Source organism: Nymphaea colorata, chromosome 13 (genome assembly GCF_008831285.2).
Source record: "Nymphaea colorata isolate Beijing-Zhang1983 chromosome 13, ASM883128v2, whole genome shotgun sequence".
NCBI lineage: Eukaryota > Viridiplantae > Streptophyta > Magnoliopsida > Nymphaeales > Nymphaeaceae > Nymphaea > Nymphaea colorata.
Genome location: NC_045150.1, coordinates 17,401,765 through 17,418,527, shown reverse-complemented (window position 1 = coordinate 17,418,527; position 16,763 = coordinate 17,401,765). Strand labels below are relative to the sequence as shown.

Sequence of the window (16,763 nt, the reverse complement as noted above, 5' to 3'; positions counted from 1 at the left end):
AGTCATATTCCCAATGCCATTTCCTGTTGGGATTTCAAATATGAATTCCCAACTATATCCCAACTATAAAAGCCGCTGGTAATCAGTGAGTTCAGTTAGAGGTTCCCAACATTAAAAGTCATTGAGGATTCAACCAGAGAGTATGTATATATATATATATATATATATATATAGAGAGAGAGAGAGAGAGAGTTAAGTCACAAAAATAAAATTCATTTCTTTGTCTAAACATGTTTGCATAACAAAAATTACATTGTCAAATATTTTCCTTGACATTGGTCCTTGATTTACAAAGGCAATCGCTAGTTGTGCTACAACTGAGCCTGCAAACAAAGATCTAGATTTGATATACATGACACCGATGTCCACCAAAATTCCTTGATTCATTTCCCAAACAGGCATGTAAAAAGACAATAAATATCACATTTTAACAAGAGGAAAAAATTTCATGGAACAAAAAGGTTATTCAGGATGTGCCATTCATTCAAATTCATGTGTGGTTTTCTTGTATCATCCACGCTTAGTTAAGTACAAATTGTTACTAAATGGATGCTCAAGAAAAGCAAAAAAAAGAAAGCACTCCATTTTTGGTAAGGAGTAAACACTTCTTTCTCAGAGGTTCGTCTTGTCCAAATCATCAAAGTGTCTGTTCTCCATCGGCTTCTTTGCAGAGATGCTTTTTGACGGTTCATATTGCAACCTCATCTACAAATGTCACACTTCTAGGTCAAGTTGCCAACATGAACTCAGCACAAATAGAATACGGATATGAAATTAATCGACACCTGGAGAAGATTGAGGCCCAATGGGCCAAGATCAGTTACGGCTGTTGATAAGCTCTTTGGCTGCCATTGTGGAATTCATGCCAATTTTTCTGCAGTGGTGCCAGGCCACACCTCCTCATTTGGAGTTCCCAAAACCCTAAAGCAGAAGAAAGTGCATATGATAGGACTGATGAAAAAAAAAAAAAAAAACAAGCAGAATACAACAGTCTTCTAGAACATTCTCACAAACACTCGGTAAACAACACTCACAATGTTGCTTTGAGCATAGAAAAGAATGGTAGTTGCAGCCCAAGTCTCCATCCTACAGGCAGTTATCCCCACAAAAACCACCACAACGGCACAACATGGAGGAAATAAGACTCAACTAATCATCAAGAAGATCTTATGAAAAAAATCAGATAAAATGAGGAGAAAGCATTGTTCGGCAGATGTTATATGACTGCTAGTGGGTTAATAAGCAAAAGCAGAAGAAAATGGGAAATTAGAAAAGAGGGAGGGAAGTCACCTGGCCAAGGAAAAGGGGAGTCACTAAATCAAGGGGATGCGACATGGTAGTGAATAAAAAAACAAAGAAAATCCCTTCCAGCAACAGTTTGCTACCAGACGTCCTTATCGTCTCATCCGAGTAGGGCAGAAGAAGGGCGTCAAAAAGGGGTGAGAGGAAGGGAGGGAGAGAGAGGCAAAAAGTGAAAGAGACAGAGATGGAGGTACCACACAAAATAAGAGGAACATAGTACCTGTAGACCATGAAGATGGGTTGGCATCTACTCCGGCTGCTAATCTGAGGAGGTGTGCTATTGCGTTGAGGGAGAAAGAAAGGAACAGGATTTTGAGATGCCCCCTAATCAGAGGTGAGACGGAGGAAGAAAAATTTTGAGAAGCCCTCCAAGAAGAAAGCGGGACAACATAAAGTTGGATTACATGCCGACGGACTGGGTGGTCTAGACCTCATTTTTAAGCTCCTGACGTCCTCAAGTCCGTCACGTTGCTTCGATTTGTTGCAAGTGTCTGAAGGTATCTTCAAACTTCATTTAAAGATTCCTCAGTACCATCTATGTTCCAACATTGCCATTGCTAATAAATGGGCAAAGATTCCAGTATGGAGTGTTTTTTGAGACTAGTTCTCTCTCTTGTGATCCAATTGTCTTTTAGATATGCTTATTTTGAGTTGTTCCTTCAGGATAAGATTTTATTGTCGTGGGAAGCTATCGTTACTCTAATTTTAGAGTTTGTATATAGTAATTTCATGATCTTAGTCTGTCATTCCTTCTGTGTAAATCCTTATATCTATTTGGGTTAAGTTATGTTTTTGATGGATGAAGACATTGCAGCCTCCTACCCTTGCGGCATGTGCTGCCTTCTCTATTTTATATGTTCTAATGATCTGATTGAGCATTCGAACAAGGTTCATAGAGTTTTGTTGGGCCGTATTAAGTCTTTTTCAACAATAAATGACTGATTCAATTCTGAAAATGTTCCAAAGTCTCCTTAATATTCTAAGGTTGTCATAAGATCACAATGTTATTCTAGTTCATGTACACAAAAGGCCAACAAAAAAAACATATTATGGTAAAGGGTCTTTCTTTCAATAAAGGAGCTGCTAGGAGATGCTCCCATCATCCTACTAACAAAAAATGAATATGCACAAAGAAGAATGGGATGCTTAGCATTGATCAAAGCAAAAACCAGCAATAGGCACACCACTGCCTTGGATGAATCAACAGGCTTTAACAATAGAACCATTGCAAATACATCAAAAGGTAAGTATGTTAACTACTGGAAGAAGCAGATAACAACAAACACCAAAAACATAGCTGTGTCAATTTTACATCATTGGTGCCTATTTTTCAAACTAACGAACCACTTCGTCCAAGGGGAGGTCATGGATAATGTTGATGAAGTAAGAAGTTCTTTAATTTGGTCCACCTGTTTGGGATAGGTCTATGACCTTCAACCATGACCTTTTAGACGATTCATCCATTTACTATTGTTTGAAATAGTGTTCAAACTTTCTCCCTGCACATTAGCCAGCTCAATCCACCGTCATAAGATTTACATTTCAGTGTTGTCTCCACCTTCATTAGCGTCCAAAATTAGATGCCTTATAGCAAAAGTAGCATCATCTTTCCAACCAGCTTTCACAACCTTACTTTTAGATGTAGAGAAGGAAAAAATTTGATGCTTAAGTTAACTACGGGGTCTAGCATGTAAATAATTCTTGTTTTCAGCCATACATTTATGCCCAAACGTTCTCGATTCTCCCATTTGGCCACCAAGATAGCATCTCTATAGCCGTTCCATACCATAGACTTAACAGAGATTATGGAGATGCAACTATACTGTCATGGGCAATAAGTATGGATATTCCCACACCTTCTAGTAGATAATTTGAAAGCAGAGGAACAGCACCATTTTAACCAGGTTGGCTTGATAGGGGTCCTCAACCAGATTTTGAGCTCTTGGATAATCTTTTGCTAAGGGATTCTTCTTGAGTGAAATTTCCTCACAATCTAGGGCCGCATGTTCTGAATTGTGTGATAACTTTATTGTGAACTTAAAATTTTCTCAAGTCCAAATAACCATCTTACCCTTTACCATGAGATTTCTAAACTGGTCGTCAAAGATCGATTTGTCAGAATAAAGGTTCATTTATGACTCAAACAAAACTTTTTACAGCAGCAATATTGAAGAACTAAACACATATCACTTATGTTGTTCAAGTTCGAAATTATCATTTTGCCCCTTCATCCTGGTGTCTCAACATAAAAAGTAGGAAAGTTTCGTAAAATTCTCAAAAATTGCTTAACGTTTGAGCCATTAAGGCCATTTCTCAACTTTACAAGACCCTAGGAGTTGCTAGAGTTAGCTCACTAGGTTATCACAGTCTAAAGTCAGTTCCCTTTTAACTCAAACCAGCTCACTTGAACTCAAAACTATTATGTTTAACTCAACCAAGTCAGATCAAGTTCATAACCGGGAGAAAATGTTTTATTTCACTTACTTTGAGTCACATAGCCCAAGTTTCAGTCATATACTAACTTGCAAATTGATACCAGATCTTCTCTCTCATATTTTATGGATTTGAGCTTGCATTTGAGACCAAACTATAAGAGTGAGCTAAAACCAATCTAGAACTATGTTTCTCATGTATAAGCCAACCTTCCTTTAGTTTAGTTTAAGTTCAATTCTAGTTTCAAGTGCTTTCTCTCTCCTTTCATGGGTTTGAGTTAAATTTAAGCTCAACTCATAAGGTGAGCTAAAACTGAGTTAGGACTATCTTTATCATATATAAATCAAGCTTCCTTTATTTCATTAATCTCAGTTTGAGTTCAATTTAGTTTTAAGTGCTTCCCCTCTCATGTTTTCAAAGATCTGAGCTGAGTTTGAGCTCAACCCGATATAGTGAGCTTAATCTGAGTTGAGATTATATTTATCATGTGCAAATCAATGCTCTCTCAATTTGGTTTGAGTCATTCTTTTCAGTTTTGAATTCAATTCAATTTCAAAAGTGGTGGAGTTCATTCCTAGTACTTACTACACCCTATATACTGTTGTCAAGCTCAATTTTGCAAAATTAAGGTAATTTTTTTCAATCTTTCAGCATGCTCACATGGGTAAGTAGCTTCTCCAAGCATCCCTAGTTCTACCAGTAAAAATTTCAATAGTAATTGGTTTTTTATGGCCTTCTTTGATTTTCTTTTATAAAGCATGCCGCATATGGCTTGGTAAAAATTTGTTTTTGATTTTTAGAGCAATGCAGGAAGACTTTTTTCAGCAAAGTTTTAACCAAAGTTTATTTAGGAGCCTAGCCGTAGATTGAGAAAGTTTATCACGAACATCGAAAATACACACAATGGTAAAATGGTCACTTCTTTTGTGAGCCATATTCTTCTGTATAAACATAGGGTATACGTTACATATACGTTGTTTTGTGATTTTCACTAGTTTCTAGAACCTCAAACAAAGCCAATCCCCTTATTTGAATCTATTTCAGTCTGAAGTTACACATAAGGGTATTTTGGTTATTTATCATTATGCATGTATTTTTTTATAAAACCTAACTTAGGAGTGACATGAACCTAAGTTAGCTTTTCATATAAATTTTATGGATCTAGAGCTACATGAACCTTAAGTTAACTTTTCATATAAATTTCTTGGATCTAGTAGGCTTGAGCTCAGGCTTAGCCTACCTCGATTCCCCATTAAAACTAAATCTTCCAAAGACAACACCTAGGTTGAGCCTTCATGCAACCAAAGTCTGAACCCATTTTCAAAAACTAAACCTAAACCATGTCCAATCCATGTCATATAGCTTGAACCCACCTAGCCCAGCACGAGCCAGGTCCAAGTCCATGCTATTTTTGGATCTCCATTTCATTTTTTTTTATCCCTATGACATATCCAAGTCTTATTTCCATGTCAGGATCTCATATCCAAGTTTCAGATTTGATATATGTGCTTTAAAGATCCAGATCTATTATTCTCCTTTTAGATCGAAGATATAGAATCATAATCCAAATTTTCATTCCATATCTAGATCCATCTTCTAAAATTTTCCTTTGGATCTAGACCTGAATTTGGATTTTAGCATCAAACCTAGATCCAGGACCTACATGTGAGCTTAATGCATATTATATCCCGAAAATGTGTTGTAATTTTCCCACTTAATGCTTAATGTCAATTCACATGTAAGTACTTGAAACATGCAAAATTCTTTGTTGAGTGCTTCAGGTGTAGACAAAATCAAAATCAATATCTGTATGTGGCAAAAAAAAAACATTTTTTTTTTGTTTATATAAAGTTTTAGAACAAGGTTTAAAAGTGTGTTTTCTCTTCTTCTATTCTCGCATCCTTTGTTCTCCACAATTGATGTTAATTTGAATACCTTATCAAGAATTGATCAACACTTCTACATAAATGTGTGCGAGCGAGATCACAACGAGCAAAATTCAATAAAAAACATGATTTTAGTATATGGTTTTGAGTTGAGAGAGAGAACAAATGTGTAAAGTGTAGTCATGCATCAATGAGAACAAAGAAGTTTGACCCTTTTCTCTCTTATAAATAGGGCTCCTTCCCCCTTTGCCTCTTCTTGCATGAGCTATTCCTAAAAAACCCAAACAGTTGGTAAAATTTAAATTGAGCATTAAAAAAAATAATTCTAGCTCAAAACAAGTTAAATTTTTTGGGTTTCATTAGCATTCAGCCTAGACCCAGCCAGACTCGGGGTCATGAGAGCAAGCTCAGCCAGGGTGCCAACTTCAACCAATTAATTTCTACCTCTTCTTTCTTTTCTTATTTGTAATTTAGCTCTTTTCTTTAGCATGTTACTTTAGCTTCTTTTTTTGCTTTTAGGATGTTCAGTTTATTTTTTGGTTTTCAACATATTTAATTTAGTTTATTTTTCTTAGTTGTAAGTTTATTACGTTTATTTTTTAGATTAGATTTATTTTAATGTCTTTAGGGTAGGCAGAGGGGTCAGGTATGCCCCTGTTTTCATTGTCTCTTCCTTTTAATTTTATGTTTTTGCTTATTTAGCTTTTACTTTGATCATACATATAGATTTTAGTTTCCTTTCATGCTTTCTTTAATCATGTATTTCACCTTTGTTTTAATATGCACTGGACCACCTTGCACCCACACACACCTCGTGTCTAAAGCCAAACTGGGTCAGCCCAGTAGTATACCCTGTTTGCATCAGTTCAGGTATGTGAAAACTTGTTCCAACTTGGTCCTCATTATGTCTAGAACAAAGCTAACCAACTCAATTTGAGTTGATTAAAACAACCATATGAAGTAATTTTGGGGCAGATAATCCGTTACACCCTTGATGCTTGGACTACCTTAGAGAAGTCATTGAGCCGCATCAGGTTTAAGAATCCCTAAACTTAAGAATGATCTGTTGCAAGTAACAAAAGGTGTTTAAATATCTTGATGAAGTTAAATTTATTGTTGATTCTCTTAGCTCTGTTAAGGAGAATGTGTCAAATGATGATCTTGTTCTTCACATGTTGAATGGTTTATCATCTGAATATTAGGGATTTGTTACTGCTATGTCAACTTTAAAATGACTACCATCATTTGCTGAAATATATGATATGCTTTTGAATCATGAGAAGTGCTTTTCTACACTCTATCCCCAGAGCCCTCAAAATTTTGAAAGCTCTCGCACTGCTTTCCTGTCCCAAAGAGGCTGTGAGCAAACTCAAGCCGCAAAATGTTATAGAGCTATGGGCAATCAAAATTAATTGCTTTAAAATAGGGGTGTCATTACCAAGTCAAGCCACAAGTCAGTCACTACCCAATCTTCACCACATAATATTATCTCTACCTAATGCTACCCACCTTCTACCCAACGTCCCAATCAAACCTTCTTTACCAAGTCGTGATCCTAATTTCCCACCTCTACCTAGTCCCTTGTGGAAACCAATAACTCTCAAAACTATAGAACTAGACATCCTTCACGAAACCATTCCACCTCCTAGTAAACAACATCAAATGGTAACAAAAAGCATGGACGGGACCTGGTGACCCAAGGTTTATGTTGACACCTCCAATGTAGATGAAAATAAACCTAACTCTTACTAAGAAGCCGAACAACACCCCAAATAGACGCAAGCCATAACATAAGAAGTTGATGTCCTTAAAAAATGAGACCTGGACTCTTGTTCCACCAAAACCAAATCAGAACATAGTTGGTTGCAAATGAGTCTCCAAGCTACAACGACACTCAAATGGGACAATTTCTAGATACAAAGAACAGCTAGTTGCTAAAGGATACAACCAAAAAGAAGAGATACATTATACAAAAACTTTCAGTCTGTAATCAAACTTAAAACCATGCACACCATATTGACTTTAGCCATCAGTCAAGGATGGAAGCTATGGCAGCTAGATGTCAATAATGTGTTTTTTCATGGTCATCTTAACAAAGAAGTTTTTATGCAGCAGGCACAAGAATTCAAAGACAAAGAAAAACTTCACTATGTGTGTCAGCTTAATAAAACATTGTATGGTTTGAAACAAGCGCCTTAGGCATGGTTTGCAAGACTTAAAACTTGTTTTTAACTTTATATTTGGTTGAATCGAAGGTAGACATTCTCTTTTTCTTAAGGTCGTTGATGGAATTATTATTTACGTGCTATTATATGTTGATGATATCATTATTACAAGAAATAATAATGCAACGATACAAGACATCATCTACAATTTTGACAATGAGTTCTCTAACAAAGGTTTAGGAGAACTTCACTATTTCTTGGGAGTTGAGACGATCCAAAGTAGAGGGGTTGTTTATTTATCACAAAAAAGGTATGCTAATGACATTTTAAAGAAATCTCATATGCTTGAAGCCAAGCTAGTCACTACTCTAAGCGTTTTCAACAATAAGCTTACAAAAAATGGTGGTAAATCACTCACAGACACCACTATTCATTGCAAAATTGTGAGGGCATTGCAATACACTACCCTCATGTATAACATACTTAGTCAACAAGGCATGTCAATTTCTTTAGAATCTGACGCAAGAGTACTAGAAGCATGTAAAAGGGATTTTAAGGTACCTTAAGGGTACCATGGATCTCAGCCTAAAGATTTCTAAAATGGAAAACAATGCATCTAGAAGCATACATTGATGCAGATATTGGCTGGATTTCTGAATGACCATCGATCTACCAATGCATATCTTGTCTTCTTGGGAGAAAATCTGTTATCATGGGCATCAAATGAGTAGCAAATAGTTGCCCATTAAAGCACAAAAGTCAAGTATAACACATTGGCTGGAGGAGTTGTAGAACTAGTATGGTTGACAAGTCTTCTTGACAAACTTGGATTTACTATAACAATCTCCCTATGTTATGGTGTCATAACCTTACATCTGCTTACACTACAGCAAATCCGGTCTCTCGTGCCTGAGAAATACATATTTAAATAGATTTTCACTTTTTTTGAGAAAAGGTTGTAAAAGGAGAAATTGAAGTTTAATTCATATCATCTCAAGATCATTTAGTGAATCTTCTAACTAAACCATTACTTAACCGATTGAGAAAGTACGTTGAAAGAATAATCTCACGGATTTAGGCAATGTGTAAGCTGAACAACATAAAAAATTCTCTTGAAATCTCTAGTTTGAACTTTCACTTCCCTAATGGAAAGAAAGAGGTGATCTATTCTATGATATCCTTCCTAGTAACACTCCAAAAATCTTGATAGAAGTAGTTGGGGTATCCATCTGGTCCAGCAGCACTATCTTTATCTATGCTTATGACTGAATTTTTTACTTCCTCCAAAGTGACTGACCTCAGAAGCTATGCATTATCTTCATTTGAAATGAGCTTTCCCTTGCATACAGAGGTTGGGATATACCCACTAGCATCATCATCTCTTAAAAAGGCCTCATAGTAGGAATTAGCTACTTCAAGGATTTTATCATGTGTGTCATGCAACTGATAAAGGATCATTTTTCTTCTATAGTCCTTCGCTATCTTAGGAAGAATGCATTTGTATCATCGAATCAGTCTGAAAAATAGGATTTTTTGGTTGCCCCATGATCCAAATAATCTCTCAACTCAAAGCAATTAGAGAAGACTTCTTAGAAGGGCCAAAAATTTAAATGAAGGCCTTCTTCACAAATGTAGAGTACTTATGCTTCCATTGAAAAATTCCAACTGAAAGGTGAAAGGAAATAAAAAATTCCAGCTGAAATGGAAGCAAGACAGTGAAGGAGAATGAAAAAAGATGAATGAGAAACTTGAAATCCCCCCTTGGACAAGAAGAAGATTATTGGAGAGAAAAAATGAAATTAAATGGCTTAAAATGGCAATCCTAATAGTAGATTTTCCCATGGGTCTCCGTAACATTGCAATAAGACATTTAATCACTATGGGAGAAAATGTTGTTACTAAAATCATGCAGTCTACCATAGGGCACTTCTGTGACTTTTTGGGGTATGATCTTGCCACTAGGTTGCTCATTGACAACTTAAATATTAAGCCTTCAGTTGCACAGGAGAGAATAAAAGGCTTCCCCTCCCGATTACTGATGATGAACTTAGAGTAGAAATTGTGGAAGCATTACATGGACTCACTGCCTAATACGAAGGGATTTATCAATCTAACAAGAAGCTAGTCAGACATGACATTACTTAGGTCATCAAATATTTCCTTGAAAAAGAAAAGACTGTGAGCAATGTAAACAAAACTCACATTTTCTTAATCGTAAAAGTTTCTGGTAATTCACAAATTCAAAACCTTCCATCAATTTTGCTTTGTAACTACCTTAGGAAATTCATAAGTGATGGTTAATCGGATGAGATCTATTCTTGTCTAATAATTTATTCAACTAGAACACTTCTCTTCTCGAAAGATGTATTTAGAATTGCTTCCTTGGCACATGAAACTATTGTGGGAAAGAATTGCTTCCTTGGCACATGAAACTATTGTGGGAAAGAATTGCTTCCTTGGCACATGAAACTATTGTGGGAAATTTGAATTTGAAAAGAAGATAACACAAGAGTTACACCAACAATCGAAGATCATGAAAGAGTTACACCAATTGTCAACAATATCTCCTAAATCATTATTTTAGGAGAGTGTCTTATCTTTTCCCTTATCTGTATTGTAACAAACATAAGTTACTATGTATTGTTATTCTCTCTATTTTGTATATTATTATATCAGTTTCTCTGAAATCAATTGAACAAGATTTTTCTCTTTGTTTCCAGTCATATTTTATTTTATTTTTTATGGTATCAAAGCTTGCATGTTGAGTGCCAACATCTTCCTATTCTAGAAGATCATGGCTGTCGTATCTTTTACTCAATGAAATGCAATCCCTATTTTGGTCTCTATTAAACTTAAGAGAGATAATTATCCTTTGCATAGTCAATTGGACTCACCTCTATAAATTTGCTGATGGTACCAAATCCCCCGTTGTAGAAATGATCACCAAAGTGGCAAGATAGAGACAAATCCAGAGTTTGTCTGATGGAGTAAAGGCCGTTCAGCAAAGACATGTTATGACATTCCATAGGCTTTTCTACCATGACTTTACAAGATGCAAATGAGGAATTAGATTTGGGCGCAACAAATTATGTTGTGGAAAATTGTGAAATGATGAAGATAAGGTGACCAATGACGCACTTGACAATCTTATGATTGGTAAGGGCTATAGACTTTCTATGCATTTGAGTGAGTTATTGGTTCATATTTATGGAAATTCTTTAAAATTGAATAGCTCTCAACATGTTCCTGACATTGTTGATAATATATTGTTTGTGGGAAAATTTACTTCCGATAGGATTGTGTTTTCTAGTTTTTTTTTCAAGAATTTGTGATAATTGTCGAAAGATGGAGTGAGTGCTGCTTCGGGAGTCAAAAAAGAGTAATGGACTCTATCCTATGCCTACTACTCGAACTAGAGACAGTGAAGAAAATGACATTTATCATTGATATATTTGGTTGTTCTACACGAACAAAGTAGAATTGCAACACGACAGACGAGTCTTCATGCAACATGGTGTATGCCAGTTGATTGTGCAACCACCCCAGCCCTACACGAAAGTAAAAACAAAACTGCTTTTAGGGCTGGAGTTGACTAGCAATCATTGTTTCAGAAGAAGCTCCTTAACTGGTTTCACCATGGTGAGATGGCCATTGCTTAATACGTTAAGGGGTTTGCATCAAGGTACCATGAGCAGTATTGAGATGTAGTGCCTCTTTGCAGACCCAAAAGCTTTTTGTTTGAGTTGTCTTCTCATGAATAACCATATGCAACAGCAGGATATTCCCCACATCCATCACCATCTGCAGGAACAAGAGGTTTTCCACCTCTATCACCATCCACACATGGAGAAATTGACCAACATTTGTTGTCATCTACAAATGCACATCATGTGCCATCATCATCACCATCACCATCACCAACTTCATTGGAGGAGCCTACTCGAAAGGAGATACTCAACAAACAACAGTAGGAGTATATTGGTAGGGAGTTCCAAAGCTAACAAGGTCAGGATCATGCAGAGACTGCAGGCCAGTGTTCGATCCTTGATGGGAAGAGAGATTGTTGGTATCAATAAGCATATTGATTAGGCATATTGTCATTTTGACCCACAAAATCAATTATTTGAATCAGAATCTATCAAAAACAAAACACCATGAACATGATGATAAAAAGTAAATGTATTTTATTAGTATTGGTGTGTTCATAATTTGTTAACGGTGTGAGATGAGTTAAGAGCTTCTTGATATTGGCAAGGAATGTCAGTGAATCATTATTGTATTGTCTCATATCCATTTGTTTATCTCCTACTCAGGGAATGGATTGTTATCTTATATTTGTTCTGTTATCTTAGACGTGTTAGTTAGGCACGTTAATTGAACTGTGCCATTTCTTAATGTTTAGCTTATATCTGTTTGTTTAACTTTTACTTTGAGAACATGTTGTTATCTTATATTTGTTGCATTATCTATGATGCATTAGTTAGGCATGTTAATTAAACCATGTCATTTTGTTATCATATTATCTCATATCTATTTATTTCATACTCTATGAGTGAGTTGTTATCTTATATCCATTGGGTTATCTTAAATGTGTTATTTAAGTGCGTTAATTGAACTGTATTGTTTCATTATTATATTATCTCATATCCATTTGTTTATCTCATACTCAGGGAACAAGTCTTATATTTGTTGCATTAAGTTAGACACATTAGTTAGGCATGTTGGTTGAACCATGTCATTTTGTTATCGTATTATCTCACATCGATTTGTTTATCTCCTACTCTGGGAGCGTGTTGTTGTCTTATATTCATCGTATTGTTTTAAACATGTTAATTAAACTATGTCATGTCATTATCGTATTATCTCATATCTAGTTGTTTATCTCATACTCTAGAGGCACCTTGTTATCTTATATATGTTTTGTTATCTTAGACATGTTAGTTACATGCATTAATTGATCCATCACATCCATGGTGTGAGATAATTCTATTAATGGTGTGAGATTAGACACAGATTGCTCAAAAATGACATGGACCATATGTATATGTCATTGTTTTTTGTTTTCTTCTTCATTTGTTCAACATGAAAATTCAATGTGTACATAGCTTAAGCTCGAACAAAGATATTCATACATAGACTTTGAAACCGAGATACAAATGCTTTTATGTCTTTTTCGAGCTCACAGTCCCTAAGATCATCCAAAAATGTGCCATAGTGTTCCATGAATCAAGATATCTGTAAGTAAGAGTACACTCCCCTTTTCAGTATATTGTGCATGTTCTCTACTCTCTGTGTACTTTTCAGTAAAATGCACCAACGAAAATGCAACTTTTAGAGTGCCAGTTCACCTTTTCAAACTGAGCAAAGGGCTAACTGTGGGTATTGAACTTCACAGTTGTGTAAAAATGGAGCATATCACTAAAGCATTCATAGTCTACGCTAGACCTCGAGTTTGTTTAGAAGATATTTGTAGCATAGCCATCCTTGTCCATCTGAATGACACTGTAGACACCTGTGAGTTTGCTTAATCTTTTTTTAATGCAATCAACTAATGCTATAAGTTTTCATTCTTTCATCAACTCTATCCTCTTTCTTCTCAAATGGTTTCTATGATCCATGCATGTGAATAAAACATTCTCATGACCACCTTTTAATTTCACAAAAAGGTCATGTCATTCTTGGCGGTATGCATGCATCATCAGCCAGCTCACTTATTTCAGAATACAATGTTGACAATTTACGATATGAGCTCATTGTGCAGCACATGCGATGAGATGCCAATGGATGGTTGTGTTCACTCATGACTGCCTGAATACAATATTTGTCATACAAATGCCTTGTAAGCTCTAATTTGAATGCATAATCACACCTTGTATCAATCCTCTGCTTCTTTACACATGGACCTTATTTCTTCCATCATCCTTTCGCACAAACATATGACCTTCTCACAACCATGCCCTATGAATTTTTTTCAATCCTACACTTCCTTATACTAAACTCATGTCGCAAGTCATAAGAACTATAGAAACTGTATGTCAGTATCTTGAACTTCAATCATACAACAAGAGCATGCTCATATGCATTCTTCATTTCCTCGTATAGGTACTCAGTCTCTTCTTTGTTGTCGTTTGATGTTGATGAGGTCACGTGCATTATGCCATCTTCATTTGATAAAGTTCATCCATTTGACTCATTCTCTTCTTCATCGCCATCTAATGATATCGATCTTTTATACATTGTGTCAAATAAAATGCATCAAGTCTGTCTATCAAATAAGATTGAACATTATTTCATGCATTCATCATCTCACACAAACTATCTCACACAAGTAATGTCATACATATTGTCTCACACAAACTATTCCAGACACATTACATCATGCACATTATCTCACACATGAACTAATGAAAAACAAGTATACCTTGAAGGCTATATTGTACGACCCACTATACCTATTGCACTGATATTTTCTTTCTTTTTGTGCTTTGTCTTCACCTTCAAATCCTCTAGAAGTGCTCGTTCAATTTATTTGAATGTCCATTCATCGAAAAGAAGCCCAACATAAACCATTGCCTTCGTTATTTAATGTCGAGGAACAAACACAACAACATCGTTATGAACTCACCATCCTTTCCTTCTATTGATATTCTCGACATTTCACTTCATGGCTAAGCTTTCTTCACTGGCAAGCTTCGCTCTCCTTCCTTCCTTCAGTGGAAACCATGTTGTGTTTTTTTTTTTCTTGTACATCATCCTCATTTGCATGAAGGAATGCATGTTATGTGTATCTCTTGTGTTTGTGCAATGTTACGGCATTCAAGTAAATATGCATATTGTACCTTCTCTATCACAAAGGTCAATACTGAAAGTTCATATATAAGTAGTAGGGTCCACCCCTCTATGTAAGCTCTTTGTAGTAGGGTCTACCCTTAGTGTGTGCTCATTGTGTGCACAAGGTAGCACACAAAACTCCATGTCAGTTTTTCAACATTAGATCTCATCATCTTCTTCGATCTTCTTTCTTCAAGAAAGCATGTCGGAAGATCTTAGAGAGCTGCATCAATACGTTGGAGTCCCGTTTGAAGATTTCTTTGATCATCCAAAGTAGATGGTTCACCCTTCTTCAACTACGCTATTTAAAGGTCTGTAGTTATTTTCTCTCTTCCTTTTCCATTCTTTATTACCCCATGGCATGAAATGTGTTTCTTTTATCAATACAAATAGGCATGAAATGTGTTTCTTTTCCTTTCATGGTCATTGAATCTTTGTCTATGTCTTTATGATAATATGCACGTATGGTTAGTTTATTTTCAAATTCATATATTAATGAATGGTGAGAACAAGAGCTTAGGATGAGATCTCATTTCTTTTTCATTGATTTTTAAGGTTGGAGCTTATCCAACCTGGGAAAACCCTATCAATATGTACATGTTAAAATGCATTCTCATGTCATTCCTATGGTTAGTGTTGACTACTTTATTCTCTTGATAAATCACCTATTAATCTTCCAATTAGTGATCCTAAGAGGAGCTCTCGTCGTTATTAATTTTTTATTTTCTTTATAGTTAGTTTCTTTGATATCCAATGGTAGGCAAGATATTCCTTTTTTGTAGTAGATAAGAGCAAATGAAATATAATTATTGTCCTCTCTCTCTCTCTCTCTTTCTCTCTCTCTCTCTCTCTCTCTCTCTCTCTATATATATATATATATATATATATATATATATATATATATATATATATATAGAGAGAGAGAGAGAGAGAGAGAAAGAGAGAATCTTGTTTTCAAAAGTAGAAACTCTCTCTAAATAGGCTATGGAGACTTAGCCTAAACTCTCTTTTGAGCCCAAGTTCCTCCAAATTATCTCTTGGGTTTTCACATAACAAAAACAATGTTAGAAATTAAAATATTTCACTGCTACACATTTTTTTCTCTTAATTCTTTCCCTCACTCTTCCTAATTTCTATCTTCCTCGTTTTTCTCTCTTTTAAGATTTCAATTTCCTTCTTTTTTTCTTTCTATCTCTCTTAAAAATCTTTTCTTACTAGTCTTTTTCTATAATATTTAAACTTCTTTCTCTTTTGTTTTTACTTTTAAAATATTTCCTTTTTACAAGTTTCTCTATTTTATTTCTCTCTCTCTCTCTCTCTCTTCTCTTTTTTGCAAGTTTAATTAATATATACATATATATATATATGTACATACATATCTCTTAAAGATCTCTCTTCTATAAGTTTTTTTATTTTATATATATATATAAACTTCTTTCTCTCTTTAATTTTAAAATCTTTCTTTTTACGAGTTTCTCTATCTTATATCTCTCTCTCTTTCTCAAAAACTTCTTTTTCTCTCTCTTCCTCTTTCTCTATCTCTCTCTCTTTAATATTAAAATATTTCTTTTAATGAGTGTCTCTTTTCACACTCTCTCTCTCTTTCTTTGTTAGACATCTTTTTCTTTCTTAAATTTTAAAAATTGCTCATGTTCTTACAATTCTTTTTCATCATATCTATCTTTTCCCTTTCTCTTTAGGTTTCTCTTATAATTTATTGTTCTAATTTTCTTCTTATTTCTTTTTTCTCTTAAAATATTCATTCTCTCAATTTTCCATAAAATCTTACTTGCTTATAAGTTTTTTTCTTTATTTTGTCTTTCTTTTAAAAAAAAATCTTGTAGTTAACAATAATATCTTTTCTAGTTACTTTTTCTCTCCTAAGACCTTTTTTTCTCTCTCAAATGTATTTTCTCCAAAATCTAAATTTTTATTTTCCATTTGTCGACTTCAATGGAGCCAAAACTCAAGTAACACACTGACATTGGCACCATGATTAATGGCTTAAAACCACAATATATTTTGAAAACTTTTTTTGAAAAGAGTAACTTGGTAATAAGATTTTTTAATAGAAGACATATATTTCAAATACATGAAAACCTATATTGTTATTTATGCATTAACAATCACTTATGGAATTCTCGCA

The 16,763-nt window shown here is 34.9% G+C and overlaps 1 long non-coding RNA gene across 1 annotated transcript; it reads right to left on the bottom strand.

Moving 5' to 3' along the window:
- Positions 1-197: 197 nt before the first annotated feature.
- LOC116267147 (uncharacterized) lies at positions 198-1,681 on the bottom strand. The gene is made up of 3 exons (XR_004175522.2): positions 1,523-1,681; positions 786-921; positions 198-705 (listed from the first exon to the last, which is right to left on the bottom strand). It is a non-coding gene; the product is annotated as an uncharacterized LOC116267147 (long non-coding RNA).
- Between the last annotated feature and the right edge of the window lie 15,082 nt (positions 1,682-16,763).